This window comes from Momordica charantia (assembly GCF_013281855.1).
Source record: "Momordica charantia cultivar OHB3-1 chromosome 7 unlocalized genomic scaffold, Mcharantia_2.0 BLBB01000007.1, whole genome shotgun sequence".
NCBI lineage: Eukaryota > Viridiplantae > Streptophyta > Magnoliopsida > Cucurbitales > Cucurbitaceae > Momordica > Momordica charantia.
In genome coordinates, this window is record NW_028275165.1 from 11,287,266 (window position 1) to 11,304,448 (window position 17,183).

The following is a 17,183-nucleotide window of genomic DNA, read 5'->3' on the forward strand; positions in this document are numbered from 1 at the left end:
ATTTCATGTGATAAGGAAAAACTTGCTTTATTTGATAAATTAAATTTCTCGAGCATGATATTTTTTATAGAGATTAACTTGTTAAAGCTCTTAGAGAAAAAGAGTCAAATCTTATAAATGAGCTTGAATGTGCTAAAGAAAGCATTAAGAATTTGACAATAGGTACACAAAAATTAGATAAAATTATTGTCATTGGTAAATATTGTAATGATAAAAGAGGATTAGGTTATGTTGATCAGAGTTCCATTTGGTCAACTTCAAAAACAATTTTTGCTAAAGCCTCCTCAAGTGTGCATAATGAAAATTTTCCTAATGTTGTGCCAAAGTGTGATGTGCATAAGCATGATGTACCTAAATTTGTACCTAATCATTTTCATGCTAAGTCTAAATTTGTGCATAATACTACATTTGTACTTATATATATGTCCTTATCGTGGAGTTAGAGATCATATTAGACCAAATTGCTATAAATTGTAAAATGTTCCTAATTATTGTGCAAAAAGAAATATCTCCCATACATCAAAATCTTTTCATGCTCATAGAAAGAATTCTTATGTAAAAAAGAATGGGCATAAATTTCTTGTAAGAGAAAAATCCATGCATAATATCTTGTGTTTTTATTGTGGCAAATTTGGACATAAATCTTATGCATGTTATTTGCCCAAATTAAATGTTTGGAACTAAAAAAAAATGGGTTACAAAAGTTAATTGTACTAACCTAAATGGACCCAAGAAAGCATGGGTACCAAAATCTTCTTGAAATTTTTTTGTATGTTGGCTCCAAAATTCAAATTTGAATGGTTGCTTGGTTCAAAGAGGAAATTATCATGACGGCAACTCTATGTCTCTCTTTTGGTGCTTCAAATGGAAAATCACCTTATTTGATAATTTTGTTTATTTCAAAATGAGTATTCAAGATTTTTTTTAATATATTGTGATATTTCTTGATCATTGTTTGAAGTATTGATTTTTTTGTGGAATAGTTATTTTTTAAATTTCTGGATTGTCATGTGATATGATCTTGAAGAAATTATTTGCTTTGTTTGAATTTTTATAAAAAACCTCTTTGTTTGATGATCAATATATTGATACTTGGAATTAATTGTTAAATTCTTTTTTTATAGGGGGAGTTCTAATAACTTATTTGTTTAATTTCTTGAACCCTTTGGTTGATTAACGAAATTGTTGTTTTCATTGCTTAAAATTAACGCCTCTTTTTATCTCAATAAAATTGTTTTTTAATAACAATTGGTATATTTTTTTTAACAATTGGTATAATTGGATTGAAATTGATATTTTTTTGAATGGAACAAAATTGATATCTTGTTTAAAGTTATTTGAGTTTCTCTATAATTTGGTAAATCCTTGGAAATTTGTATTTTGATATGAAGAGCTTAAATTTGCTTTAATTTGTTCTCTTGAAGTTGATATTTTTGGGTTACATCATATTTATTATGATTTTTTGGGTTGTTGAATAATATTTGCATTTTAGCATTATTATGAAAATCTTGAAACATTATGATACTTTTTTTAGTATGCTTAGTTTTAGGGGGAGTTATGTCTTTTGAAGAATATGAAGGTTTGTTTGTAAGTCTTGTGAGATTTTTTTTCTATTCAATGAAATTTTATATTTTATATTGAAAATTATTTGTGCTAAATTCTTTAATCATTAATTCTATCTCTCTTGTGCGATTTTATATGATTCATTTATCCAGGGGAGTATCGTATTTTATTATTTAGTAACGGTGTATTTACTGATTTAAGGCTTTTTTTTTTGTAATAAAAAGTGAAATTTGAGTTGATATATTTTCTTGATTTGTGCTTATTGCATTTTGGTATGAAATTGATATAGAAATATTTACTTATATTTTTTATTGATTCCAAAAGTGGGAGAAAGTAGGAGAAAAATAAAATTGTTTTATTTAATATATTTCTTATGCCACTTTGAAGATATTTTTCTTAAGTGGTTTTTCATCATAAAAAAGGGGAGATGGTCGGCTTTACGAGTTTCAATGATACCATATGTTTTGATGATAACAAACTTGATATATTGATGATTTTAGTGTTTCAAAGTGTTAATGGCGTAGAGCTTGAAAAGTCGAATCCAATGCAACTTGAGTTGCTTAAATTGGAATTCAAATCATGAAGTTATGATCAAAACAAGCTGAAAGAAAAATACCCAAGATGATGACCTAGGCAAATCTTGTGCTGACACATGGCAAGCTGGATTGTTGGAAAAAAAGGAAAGAAAAGAAAAATGAAAATGAAAAGAGCAAGTTGAAAAAAGAAAAAAAAAAGAAAAAAAGAACAAAGAAACAGAGAAAGAAGGAACTTACTATTGGTAACTTAAAAAAAAAAAGAGAGAGAGAGAAAAGAAAAAGGAACGTACAGTGAAAAAATAAATAAATCAATCAAAGTAGCTGTTAGACATCGGAGCCAATGTGACTGAAGTCACACCGGGTTAGGGTTTTGTTCAGTTTTGCAGGTATTTTGTCCCAAAGTATTCGAGTTCGTGCGTAGAGTGAAGAGAACCGATCTACCAGAATCCCAGCATCAACATTTGGCGCCATGTGTGGGGACGATACAAGATTAAGCCAATAATCGAGATGAAGCCCAAATTCGAGGAAGGTTGGAATGAAGTGAGTTGATACAAACTCTGGAGGTCAATACTGTTTCGAAGAAGAGAGCCCTGAGGTGACAGCCAACGGCTCGGGAGAAATATGCCCGAGCCTTGATCAACTACCAAATTCGGCCACCTTCGACAGGGGAGAGTCGACTGAAGAGGTGGAATCCATCCCCTTGACATCCGACGATCGACGGGTCAACATTATAACCAGGTTGCAGAATAAAGAGAGAGCGAGCCTCATAAGTTTCCTTAGAAGCAACGCTGGTGTATTCACATAGTCACATGAGGATATGCCCAGAATCGATCGAGGAGTCATGGTCCACCGACTCAATGTCGACGAGAGCTGTAAAGCAATAAAACAGAAGCGTCACACTTTCAACCAGGAAAGAAATGAGATCGTGACTGAACAGGTGGAGGAACTACTTGTTGGGACTTTCTCTATCTTTAAAAAGATTAGAGACTCGTGCAAGCGCACACAATCACAAGTAATACTCGGAAGTAATCCAAGGTCGAATTCTCAGGGACTTGTTGCTTTTCAAAACAGTTTTTAAGAAGTGAACGGTTCAAATATGCAATTGTGATTTAGGAAGAAAATAGTGGTGAAATGTTGTTCTTTGGGGTTTTAACTAACAAGCAATTTAATGAAACTCAACATCCTTGTATCCTACCATAGTTTTGATGCAAAACATGGAAAACACACTATTATGGGAAAACGCACCACGCGCAATTCTTGACTTTTTTTGGGATTTCAGTTATACTCTTTCACTACCGTTTTTGGTTGCTGCAGAGGCTAGGGTAACCTACAATCACATTCCTATGTGTGATTACAATCCTAGAAGATATCTACCAACTCATTTGCATTATGGGTCAGAGAGCCTATGCCTAGGACCATGTTTTATGCGTTTATTCCTAAGTCACCTCCCATATTGGTTCCAATTATTTTACCTAACTCAACTTTCCCAAGGTTGGACTTTGGTGTACAAATCAAGTTCCCACTGGCCAAATGGAAAAAAGACGTAAAGAGAAGTTTTTAAAAACAAACCCAAAAAAGTGTCAGGCGCAATCTGGCCAAAGTCCCGAGCGTGTTGAAAAACAAATCATTTGACTAAGACCTTCCACAAAGAGGTTGATCACTAATTTAGAACATAATTAAATTAAATTAAATGCACGAAAACATAAAGAAAGTATTTTTCATTGAATTTAAATGAATAAATAAGCCGTACAAGGAGTTCTAGCTTGATCCTCTTCTCTCTCGAGCGTGAGGGGAGTTGAAACTCGCTAAACAACTTTAAAAAAACAGAATGGAAGTAAGAACTCGAATTAAAAGCAATACGAAAGGTAAAAGCGTGAAAAACGAAGAAATGAACAACTAGAACATGAACATAACCCCTAAAAACGTGTTCTACAACTAGAGAGCATCTAAAAGAAGATGAAATGAAGTTTGGAAGGGATGATTTGTTAAGGAATGGATGGCTTCATTTTATAGCATCATAGGTTGGTTGAAACTCCCCTCTATTTTAGATGGAAAAGGGTTGAGATTCACCTAACCACCTCACTTAGACTTCGACTCACGGTTTTGAACATGTGGAAAATGTCCTCCTTGCCCTTCATTAATCAAAACGTGCGTTTCGACAATTTGCGCTCCAAAAATGCACTGGGTGCAATTCTGGAAAAAACTGAATTCTATTATTTTCTTCCAACTTTGACCACATTTATCTCATATTTTTCCTAAAGTACCATAGTTTGACTTTTATGCAGAAATAATCTATGCATGTTTTACTATAAGAATATGTGATTCTTTTTGGCACATAATAATGGGAAAGGGGTAAAAAACGTGGTCAAACAGGGCTACTGACACATGTTTCTGCAGTAAAAAGTCAACCCTAACACACTCCCAAACTTAGCCATTTGCTTGTCCTCAAGCAAAAACAACGACAACAAATCTTAAACAATCAACATGCTAAGAATAGATCAACAATCCAAATGTTCTAAGTAAATGAATCATATAAGTCATAGGAAATGCTCCACAAGCTAAATGTCCTAACTTTACTCTCAAGCTAACAAACCATAAACCATCCTTTGTTTTGTAAATAAAAACGATTCTAAATCTTCCTCTTTCCTTGAAAACAAAACTCTTTTACAAAACCGTGGAATATGCACACTTCTGTTTTGATTCAAAAATTTTAACATCAAGTGGACCGACTACTAGCCCCTGAGGTTTTCAACACACTAACATCGGTTTCAAACCACAGCCACTCATAGAAACTTGTTAGGTAGCAACCCGGCCTAAAATGTAACGCCCCTGTTTTTTTTCAACTTCCGAACGGGACCATTACTAAACCTACATGCTCCAAACTACCTTCCAAAGCATAAAAGCAACTAAACGAACCTAGAAATTTCAGCTTTTCATTTGCTAAAGTTAAACCTCTGGACACTTTACTTTTCAAATGGACTAAACAACTTGTCCTTCATGGACAAACAACACCTAACTTTCCCGTTTAAGCCAAGCAAAGCCAAAACAAGTAAATAACGATAGACAAACAACCTATCCAACAGAAGCATAACCCTACAAGTTAATAACAAGACAACTAAGTAAACAAAAACCACCACTCTTCCACCGCGCCACTCTGATAATAACACCACAACCAAAACAATTAATCCATGCTTCAATCTCAAAAAGTTAGTGAATCCAACAACATAAAACATATGCCCTAAGCTTCTCAATGAAGCCAATGACATAATCTTTACAGAAGTCCATACTTAAAAGAAAAGTCATTAAAAACATTATACCAACCCCCTGAACTTTACACAAGTCGATACTCAAAACATAAGAAATAAACTAAGCCATCAAGACTCCTAAAGACCTATTTTAGACAAGTTAAAACTAAACGGAAACTAGTTATGGTCATTCTTCTCGAGTCTCCACCGCACGATCACCATGAACCTGATATTCACCTGAAAACAATGATTGTAGAGGGGGGGGGGGGGGTGAGTATTAAGAATACTCCGTAAGTAACCCTCTTTAACTACACACAAGCGACATGCTTGGCACGCGATATTCATTACAAATTATTACCCTGGCATCCATGCATCAATAAATCATAACACTCATTAATCCACACATTACAATCCAAGTAACCCCAACCACAAACACCCGCTAGTAGCCTTCAATAAATATACACAAATCTACATGCTCGTAATCACATCAATCATCAAAATGCAATAAGTCAACACACACACAAGCATCCAAAATATCAAGACTCTCGTAACTTCGTCCTCAAGTCCCACCGGTCTCTAGATCCTTCAAGCTACTTCTACCCATCCCACTATGTTAGTCCTCCAAGTCTCACTTCTTCGAATCGTATCAGCCCTTGCCATTTATCCCTAAGGCCCCGACACTCATCTACAGAAGCTTGGCGTTAAACCTTGACATTTATCCCCAAGGTTTCGAACTATGCATCTAACACATCACACCATGTTCGTTCTCCAAGTCTAACTCTTCGAATCATATCGACCCTTGCTATTTATCCCCAAGGTCCCGACACTCCTCTACAGAAGCTTGGTGTTCAACCTTGACATTTATCCCCAAGGTTTCGAACTATGCATCGATCCTTGACATTTATCCCCAAGGTCTCGATGACTACTTAACGTATTGATCCTTGACCGCCACCACGTCAAGACCCAATACTCATCATCAAATAGACTCATCATGCCGACCCCCGACCTTTTGTACCCGGAGCCTCGACACTCATCTCTACCAAGACTGGCCTATCGACCCCCGACCTTTTGCACTCGAAGCCTCGACACTCAGTAGTGACGTACCAGCCCTGGCCATCTGCCACCAAGGCTATGTATTTCTCCAATCACTTTCCGTTTCAGGATAAACCACACATTCAGCTCTCCGCCTCCTGCTAAGATTCTATCTGTGACTTTTAAGCCACGTACCATAAGGTCTCCCAGTAACGAAATCATTAGTCATGTCTACCACTTCGGACAACTCACAACAAACAAAACAACCAGTCTGTCCTATCACTTCAGATAAATCACAACTAATCCCTTCAGGGCAACGACAAGTCATTTACACTTCTATTCACAACACCATTTTTAATATGCTTTTCATTCATACAATGAGAGAAATAAATACGCAGTTCTCAAACTAGAAAGTAAATGTCTCCTAACTCAACAGTTACCATGTTCCAGTAATCATAAACCTAGCACATACATCTAGATTCAGAACATGCATTCGATCACCCAACATAACCACTTCCAACAATTTTTAATCAGAAACCACAAACCACCAGCTGCATCCAACGATCATGATTCAACACATTTACATAATATATAGGAACACAACAAGATGCAAAGCCAACTGTATCTATCAGAATTTCTCCAACGATGACCCATAACTATAGATATAAATGGCACATGATTCATATTAGAATGCAACAATAAACCATTCCAATAACATAACACCACGCACACACATACCCCTGGTACTACTTACACAAAGTCCCAAAACGCTACTAAGCTCGTCGAAGGGTTCCTAAATCCAAAAGCAAACAAAACTTGATTAGAGTTCATGTTAGAAACACTTAGTTTGCATCGAAACTAAGTCTAGATGATCCATTACCTATTATCTCACCATAAAACCTCATGGGTTAAGAGTGGGTCGACGCCGAGGATGTTCTGGCTCCAAAATTCGACTTCGAATGGCCTTAGGCTTGCTGAACCGATGTCAAAACTGATGGGTAACACAAATTTGGGTCCGATCCTAGGTGAGTCAATGTCGAACCTATGCCGTAAGGAATGCGTATCACAAATCAGCTTCGAATGGATGTGGTTAAGCATTGAAAGTCACTGGTAGGCCAAGAAAAACGCCATGAAACCCATTGAGCTTCATGGAATAGAGCTATTCGAGTTCGTCAAAGCTAGAGAACGGCGCCAACATGCCAGACCTGTTGTAGAAACACGAAGGAGTGGTCGCCTCTACTGCGCCCGCTGCTGCGCCCCTTCAGGTTTGTCGGATCTGAAGCAAAACTCTTCGGATTTGCTCGCAACTTACCGGAGAACAGCTTGCTGTCACTCCTGGAAGTCACACCACCGCACCGAAAGGGAGAATGCCATGGGTATGTCGTAGTTCGTCACGAAAGGACCCCAGACCGTTGGAATCTCACCACGAATCGCCGCCCTTGTCGTACACAAAGCACCGCCACTGCTGTACAAATCCATGCCAAAACGCTGCCACTTTTACCGTAAATCGAGGCCTGAACGCTACCGCTGTTTCTCGAGGTACCGTGCCGACACGAAATTGCTAATCGTGTAGAGTACCGTCGGATGCTGGAGTCACCGGAAGGAGGAGAATGGTGGTAGCCGCCAGATCTGAACAAGAAGAGGGTGTGCGGCGGCTGGGGGGGTTTGAAGAAGAAGACAGGGAGGGGACCTAGGGTTCGTTGTTTTATTTTTCTTTTAATTTCCCTTTTTTCCTTCATTTCTATTCTTTAATTACTAACCTTGTTTTAAAATGAATAACTTAAATTCTGAAATTTTAAAAGAGGCCCAACTAAATAAATCCCACAACAACCCAAATAAGATAATTAACTTTAACTCTAAAACCCTAGAATAAGGTCGAAAAAGGGAAAATTAAATTTCCAAAACCTTGAATTAAGATCGAAATAAAATCTCTCTCCAAAATTTGAAAACTTAATTTCTTTTAATCCGATGAACTTGATTCTAATTTACCCAAAATTAGAACACCAAAATTATAAAATCCAAAAATTAACATTATCAGCTTTGGGAAAAATCCAAATGCACTATTTATATCTTAAAATACAAGAGCCAGAGACCGCGGGGCATTACATAAAATGATGTTGACAATGGTTTTCACGAAGTCACCTTAATATTTAGGCTACCACCCTCCAAGATGCTAACGCCACCCATTTAAAGAAAATGAATGTCTATAGTGAGACTCGTGAAAAAGTACGTGCGTTTTCTTTCCTCTCATGTTTCTTACCACTCTTTTCATAAAACTAGGAAATCTAACCTATTCACGCCCTTAAGAATCCTCACGGACATGATACAAAAACAAAGAACAAGAGATAGCATTTCATTAAAAAGATTAACATGTTGAGAGGTTAGAAAAGATGCATTGAAGAAGCCAAGGACAAGCTAGTAGCTTGAACAAGGAAGCATGCAAGGTTGAACTTTAAACATATGAAAAAACACAACTTATATACCTTCCTAACAGTACAACATCCCAACAACTAACCTAAAACAAAAACTAAACTAAACAACCGATCATGCAAACTAAAAGAACAAAACAACAACCTACACAACCTAATATGCAAACTAATCTAAACAATCTAACATACAAAATCAAGATCCATATATCAAAACAAAATGAGGGAGATACTCCCTATTCATCATCGGAAGACTCATCGTCTGTGGCATTGGTAGGAAAACGGGAAGAAGATGGTAAGTCGGCCGCAAACTCTTCGGGGAATGAAGGTGCTTCATCACCGTATATCTTCTTGAGGAAAGCACAAGTGGCACGTTGAGTAACCAAAAGAAGTTCATACTTGTGCTTAAGCTAATTATATTGCTCCCTAGTTACCACTCATCGGGTCTCGGGATCCACGATGGTAATGGGAGAATCTTCCTCTCGGATAATGTAATACCCCCGAACTCTTCTTATAGATGTGAACGGCTTCTTCGACATCACAAAATTGGCATCATCAGTCTTTACTCCCGCCTGCAAGCATAACTCAGTTATAAGTCCAGAAAAAACAAGAGGACCTACCATTTTTTCGGAGCAACTCCATATCTCGTTCCTTATGAGCTCCCCAAAAAGTTGAACTCAATGCCCTTTATGAGGATGTAGACCACCATCGCCCTATTGCGCTTAATGGAGGAATCGTGGGAAGTGGGTATCGACCGTTTCTTCACCACATACATCCAAACTGTCGCTTGCTTATTAATGTCAAGGGGCTTTAAGGAAAGCTTCCCCATGGTTGAGACGATCCATGTCTTATGTGATCTACAAATAAGTCTACGCGCGTCCTCGACTTACTCGTCCAATGGATGCACCAAAATTTCATTACCTATGGCATTAAAAACATCCAACAAACCATAATGAGTATTAATAATGGAAGGCGAGAATTTTACCACTTTACCCCGTAATCTCACAACATCCCCTCGGTTTGGGTTGATGGTAGTGTAAAACTCTTTCACCAAGGCCTCGGATACACGCGTAGTTGGGGCAAACAACGACTCCCAATCATTATCCACAAGCCTTCTCCTAACATATTCCAGCACCGACTCTTGGGCCTCATCAAAACCTCTTTCGAGGAGGATATCATGTGTTGTGAAGGTGGGCCTCCTCACCTCCAATCTCACCCTTTTTACTCTTGATGGTGTGTTAAGAAACCCTTGAGAGTTGGATCTAAGAACCTTGCTATCGAACAAGACCCATAGAACTCAATCCCAAAAACCCCGAAAACAAGTATGGAATCAACCCAAGGAAAAGTTTAAGAACGGATTACCTTGATCATCAATATCAAGAGTAGAGAAAACTTATTTCTAAACTTGTGATTCGAATCACTCCACAAGAGGTATGATCAACACCGCTTGAATGATCCTAACATGCAAATTCTAAAAACACAAGAAATTGCACAAGAAATGGGAGATAAAGCTCTCAACCAAGCTAATGAGAAAACTCACTTTTCATTAAACTTCGAAATTGTGTTTACAACAAGACATCTCAAGGCTATATACAGCCATCCTAGCAAGCGAAGTCTTAAGCAAATGAAAAGACTTGTAACTTACAAGAAATGAAAATACTTGTAAATGAAAAAACATAACTTACAAGAAATGAAAAGACAAGCAAATGAAAGGTTAAGAACATGGAAAGTCAACCAAAATAAGTGCAATCTCGTCCATAATGAGGGATGTGAGTGTTTGACTTGGTTTTTGAATTGAATGAGTTGACTTTCACTTGTCTTGATGAAGTTGACTTTGACCTTGACCAAGTGGACTTTGACTTGCCTTAAAAACACTTAAAAATGCATAACTTGCACCAAATTGAAGTGCATAGTTCCAACTTCTTGCACATCTTCCATTTAATTCTCGTGTCGAGTTCACGAACGCTTGGACACGAAGTAGTAAGGCTTGTTGAAGTTTTCGAGCTCTTGATCTTGTAATTGGTCCATGAGGCATGACAAAGAGAGCTCCTTGGTTCATATCATCCTCCCCTTCTTCAGAAGGATTCGTCCTCGAATCTATAAGATCTCCTTACAATGCAACCTTATACTCAGCATCTTGAGCTCGTTCAAACATGTTGATAAGATAATAAATTTGTATGGTAAACTTGTAATTGCTTGTAGTAAAGAAAAACCTTGCAGTCTTTTTCCAAATTCCTGGTTTAAATCCCCAATACACTGGACCATGAGTCCATGATATTTGATTTTCCAAGGGCATTGAAGCAATGAGTGAATGTGGCTTCTGAGTATTGCCGAGGTCTTCATTTTGCAGTTGGGTGCTTTTCTTACTCTCCCCAATTTGCACAATATTTGTAATCTCGATCGCTTTCTCAATAAGTACCTCCTCTGTGGTCGTGTACTCATCAGGCATCAAAACCTCAACATGCACATCTTCTTCAGCATCATAAATAACAACATCAATATTAAAATCTTCTTGTTGGGCATGCTGAATAGTCTCAACATCTGTATCGTCAACGACATCTTGATTCTCTCCCTCATTTGGAATTTGTTGATGATTATCCTCTTGAGGCATAGAACAATCTTCCTCTTTTTGAACCGATTTTGCAGCATGCCTCTTCATGTCTTCGTATCGCATTTTGAACTATTGGCACAATTCATTGAGGTCATTTATGTTTTTGCGAATCTCGGCCAATTCCTTCGTATATGGATCTTCGCCATAGTGGTTATCATGATATCTCCGACTATTGTGGAACTTCGATTTCTGTGAACGTCCAGTGTGAAACATGGCTGCAAAACAAAGTTAAAGTAACAAAGCAAAATGGATCTCACAAGCACTCCCTTACTATTCCACTCGTTAATGAAGTTCACCCATGTTTAACACTCAACACTCAAAATAATGTATCACTTACTTTCAATCTCTCCCTCACGACTTAGTACACTCTTACACACATCAAACAAATTGGTAAGTGAGTAGCAAAGTCAAAGAGCAATGTGCATTTCAAGTGGTTTAGACAGCACATAAGAACTCATACAAGAGCGTGATTTTAGGAGTAACCCAAATAACAACAAAGAAACAAGTTAAGAAAAAGAATGGACAGAATTAGAAATGAAGCTAGAAAGAAATGAAAGCAGCATGATAATTCAATGCAAGGCTAGTAAATGAATAGAAAGTGTAACCACAAAGAAGTAATGACAAATGGGATATTCTATACTTGTCTTCTTCTTTTTTTTTTATTAGATATGGATCAGCAAAAGCACAATAATGTTAACAATAAATGCTTTCACGTTCAGTTTTTTTTTTTTTATCAAACAACAAATTGCAAGAATTTCACTATCAAGCAAGTGGAATTAGAAGACTTAAAAGAAGACAAATTTGTAGATAAGACCCAGATCTAGAAGAATGTAGAAGACGAAAATTGGAAAATTTGAACGGAATTTATACTTTTTTTCTTTTTTTTTGTAATTTAAGACAGAATGCTAATATGCTTAGATATAATCAAACATAAGCAAATGAATAAGGAATTCAAAGAGATAAACGCAAGGAAACATATATCCGATCAAATAGCCTAATGCTCTGATACCAAAATCTTAAGAAAACAATAGCCAATTGGATCTAAGAACCCTTATGGTTATGCAAACCCCTAGATCACAAGTGCTAAAACCCCCAAATCAAGATGATGTCAACCCAAGGAAGAAGTTAGAACGGATTTACCTTGATGATCAATATCAAGAGTAGAGAAAACTTGTTTCTAAACTCAAGATTCGAACCACTCCACAAGATAGCTTGATCAACGCTACTTGAATGATTCTAGCATGCAATTCTAAAACACAAGAAATGCAAAGGAAAAGCTCATGGCTCAATAAGCTTAAATTTCATTATCTCAAAACTCAAATCTCAAATCTTGGGAGTTGGATCCCTTGAGAGTTGGATCTAAGAACCTTGCTATCGAACAAGACCCATAGAACTCAATCCCAAAAACCCCGAAAACAAGTATGGAATCAACCCAAGGAAAAGTTTAAGAACAGATTACCTTGATGATCAATATCAAGAGTAGAGAAAACTTATTTCTAAACTTGTGATTCGAATCACTCCACAAGATGTATGATCAACACCGCTTGAATGATCCTAACATGCAAATTCTAAAAACACAAGAAATTGCACAAGAAATGGGAGATAAAGCTCTCAACCAAGCTAATGAGAAAACTCACTTTTCATTAAACTTCAAAATTGTGTTTACAACAAGACATCTCAAGGCTATATACAGCCATCCTAGCAAGCCATATGAAAAGTCTTAAGCAAATGAAAAGACTTGTAACTTACAAGAAATGAAAAGACTTGTAAATGAAAAGACATAACTTACAAGAAATGAAAAGACAAGCAAATGAAAGGTGAAGAACATGGAAAGTCAACCAAAATAAGTGCAATCTCGTCCATAATGAGGGATGTGAGTGTTTGACTTGGTTTTTGATTTGAACGAGTTGACTTTGACTTGTCTTGATGGAGTTGACTTTGACCTTGACCAAGTGGACTTTGACTTGCCTTAAAAACACTTAAAAATGCATAACTTGCACCAAATTGAAGTGCATAGTTCCAACTTCTTGCACATCTTCCTTTTAATTCTCGTGTCGAGTTCACGAACGCTTGGACACGAAGTAGTAAGGCTTGTTGAAGTTTTCGAGCTCTTGATCTTGTAATTGGTCCATGAGGCATGACAAAGAGAGCTCATTGGTTCATATCATGGTGTTTGTTCGGTAGAAGCGGGCTCCTCTTCATTAGCCTCCTCAAGTCGCTTTTCTACCCCTCTTTTCACCGTAGCCCTTTTGGCTTTTTTAGATGGACCAGCCTTGGCTTCTTTTTTGGCAACCAAAAGTGTTATAGCGGCTCGGGTTCTAGGCCTAGAAATTGCGCCAGACGCAATTTATACCACTTTTTTCTTCTTTTGTGTTTTCTTCACCACTACAGTCAAGCTCACCTCCTCATTTGAAGTCTCTGTCATATCAACAAAGTTTGGGTCAGAAACATTCAAACTTGACAAAGAAGGGGCCTTACCTTATGAAGAATAAAATGACGATTCCTCCATGGCTTCACTAGGGACATCCATAGGATCGGATGTTCCTCTTTGCTCTTGTGCAGGGGGCTCATCATCATCTTGCTGAGATTCGTGCACCAGAGTTCGTACTCTCACTTCATATTGAGAGATATCGTCATTTTCTTCTTCGTCCTCAAACTCATCTCCATGCACTTCTTCGGGTAATTCTCTAAGATCTTCATCCTCTCTATCAACATTCAATTGTCCTTGTGCTGCCCCACTGTTTCCATCATCCTCCAATGGATCTTCTCCCTTTGCTTCATTCAACGCCACCAAAATTTCGGCAATTTTCGACGTTGTCCTTTCCTGTTCTGAATCATAAAAAACTAGGGGCTGTTTAGTCAAGATAAGATTTGGAAAAGATGGAGACAAAATACCTTGTATAGTGGCCGGTGGAGTCTCATCCATAATTGTGCCAGGCGCAATTTAGCATTGAATTTCGACCATGGCCGAGTCTAAATGCTCCAAGGGCTCTGTGTCGTGTTCTGAGTCTCCACTAACTTGTTCTTGACCTTCAACATGCACAGCAACAGTAGTGGAAAGAGGGGGAGGGATAGACAGTTCTAAAGACTTGGAAACGGGGTTATCTTGAGAAAGATTCATCCTACGACGTATACTCATGCTATTTAACTCAAGTTGAATCTCTTCACTTACTTTCTTTGAGTTTTCCATGAATTCTTGCCATTTTATGTTTAGTTCCTCAATTTTCGCATAAACTCTGTCGTTCTCTTTATCCCTAATTTCGTTATTTTTACTGAACATCTCTGCTCTCTCTTAAAGTATAGCTATTTCTTTATCTAAAACAACACCTTTTTCCTTTAAAGATTGATTTTTTCGAAGATAGACTTTACTAACACCTCTTAAATTTGTCTCACTATGACCCTCTTTATTAACCCTAGCATCATGAGATTCCATATTGATTTTTTCAAAATTTGTACCACCTATGGATATATTTCTCCTAGGGTTCATTCTTATAGCTTTCTCATATTTTCTTCTTTGTTTCCTATGATCAAAAACTAGCTTTTCATGAGAAATTCTAGGAGTGCCAAGAGGAATCATATCCGGTTTAGTTGGTGGAGGCAACAACATTCTCTTCTTCTCCTTCTCTTTGTCATGTGGCTTGGAGAAAGATGAACCTTCCCTGGTTCTTCAGTTTGCTTCACGATCGACAATGAAAATCCCTCCAATAAACCCTAAATGTGCCAAAAAAGAGAGAGATGAGAGAGACTTTGAGATTCTTTGAGATTTCTTGAGAGAAGATTCGAAGACAAGTGAGAAAATTTTGGTAAAAATCGTGAATGGGGTGTTTTCAAATCCTAGGGCCGTTCGTTTTATGTTTTAAAACATATTAAAAACATAATTGGGTTTAAAATTGGGCCTCTTTTTGATTTAAAAACAACCCAAAGCCCATTTAAACATAATCCACATAAAGCTCACGAAAGCCCTCATCCATAACTCAAAAATCCAATTTTTCCTCTTAAATTGCGCCTGACGCAATAATGACGAGGGTCAGATCTTGATCCTGCAGAATTCAAATGCAAAAACAAAAATTAGATTTGGAATCTACACAAAAAAGTCTTAAAGAAAAAGTAAAAATTTCACAAAAAGAAGACAAAAAATATTTTACATAAAACCGCCCCCCAAACTATGCGAATGACTGTTTCCACTGTTTTCTCATGGGTTTTTCAGTATTACGGAGGTTTTACCTCTGTCAATATACTCACCATAATCTTTCTTGACTCGATGCCCATTTACCTAAACAAGCGTCGAAAGAATTTCCAAAAACAGAAAAGTCATCCATAAAAACTTCTAGAATATTTTCTACCATGTTAGAGAAGATGGCCATCATACACCTCTGAAAAGTCGCGGGTGCATTGCATAGTCCAAAGGGCATTCGCCTAAAAGCGAACGTACCATACGGACACGTAAATGTTGTCTTCTCTTGGTCTTCTGGAGCAATAGTAATTTGATTATAACCCGAATATCCATCTAAAAAACAATAGAAATCCTTACCTGCCAGACGGTCGAGCATCTGGTCAATAAACGGAAGAGGAAAATGGTCTTTCTTTGTTACCTTGTTGAGTTTGCGATAATCAATGCAAACTCTCCACCCGCTCACAGTTCGGGTTGAGATGAGCTCATTCTCCTCGTTGGCCACCACGGTTATACCCCCTTTCTTTGGTACACACTGTACTGGGCTTACCCAGCTGCTGTCGGATATTGGGTATATAACACCGGCGTCAAGCCATTTAAGAATTTCTTTCCTTACAACCTCTTTCATCTTCAGGTTCAACCGCCTTTGACTCTCAATAGAGTTCTTAGCATCTTCTTCCAATAGAATTTTGTGCATGCAAAAGGTCGGGCTTATCCCTCGGATATCTGCTATCGTCCATCCAATGGCCTTTCTGTGCTTCTCCAAAATCTGCAATAAAGAATATTCATTAGTAGGTGATAAATTGGAAGCTATAATAACTGGTAAAGTGTCGTTATCCCCTAGATACGCATATTTCAAATGCGACGGCAATGGCTTCTGCTCCAACGTGGGTGGTTCCACTATGGACGGAAGTAACGACTTGCATTCTTCTTTTTGTATTTTTTCAATAGGATTAGCCACATCTTCTGGTCCTTCTACTATCTTATCAAGCTCTTCTTCAATCTCTGTAACTAATAAGTCATAAAACTCATCAAACATAATAGGATTCAAGCTATTTATAGCAGAGCACTCTTCAAAGTCTCCTGGTAATTACATGGCATCTAGAACGTTAAATTTAACTTCTTCATTATTTACCCTCATTGTAATTTCTCCCTTCCTCACATTAAAAACTGTATCCCCAGTGGCTAGAAATGGTCTTCCCAAAATAATGGGAACGTCTAAGTCTGCCTCGCAATCCAGAATGATAAAGTCCACAGGGAAAATGAATTTGTCCACCTGGACTAAAACATCTTCTATCTTTCCCTCAGGTCTTATGATAGATCTATCTGCTAGTTGGAGGGTAACCGTAGTAGGTCTAGCTTCTCCTATGCCTAAAGATTTGAAAACTGATAATGGCATAAGATTAATGCTAGCGCCTAGATCACATAATGCCCTACCTAAGTTTTTTCCTCCTATGGAACATGGAATGGTAAAACTGCCAGGATCATTACATTTCATGGGTAGCGGGCTGCCTACAGCTTCACTACTACATTTTGTCATGGCTACCAGTTCATGCTCTCCTATTTTTTTCTTCCTAGAAACTATATCTTTCAAAAACT

At 37.4% G+C, this 17,183-nt stretch overlaps 1 long non-coding RNA gene across 1 annotated transcript; it reads right to left on the reverse strand.

Moving 5' to 3' along the window:
- Positions 1 to 5,273: 5,273 nt before the first annotated feature.
- Positions 5,274 to 8,119, reverse strand: LOC148210344 (uncharacterized). Its single transcript, XR_015792178.1, has 3 exons — positions 7,257 to 8,119; positions 7,115 to 7,169; positions 5,274 to 5,581 (listed from the first exon to the last, which is right to left on the reverse strand). It is a non-coding gene; the product is annotated as an uncharacterized LOC148210344 (long non-coding RNA).
- Positions 8,120 to 17,183: the final 9,064 nt, after the last annotated feature.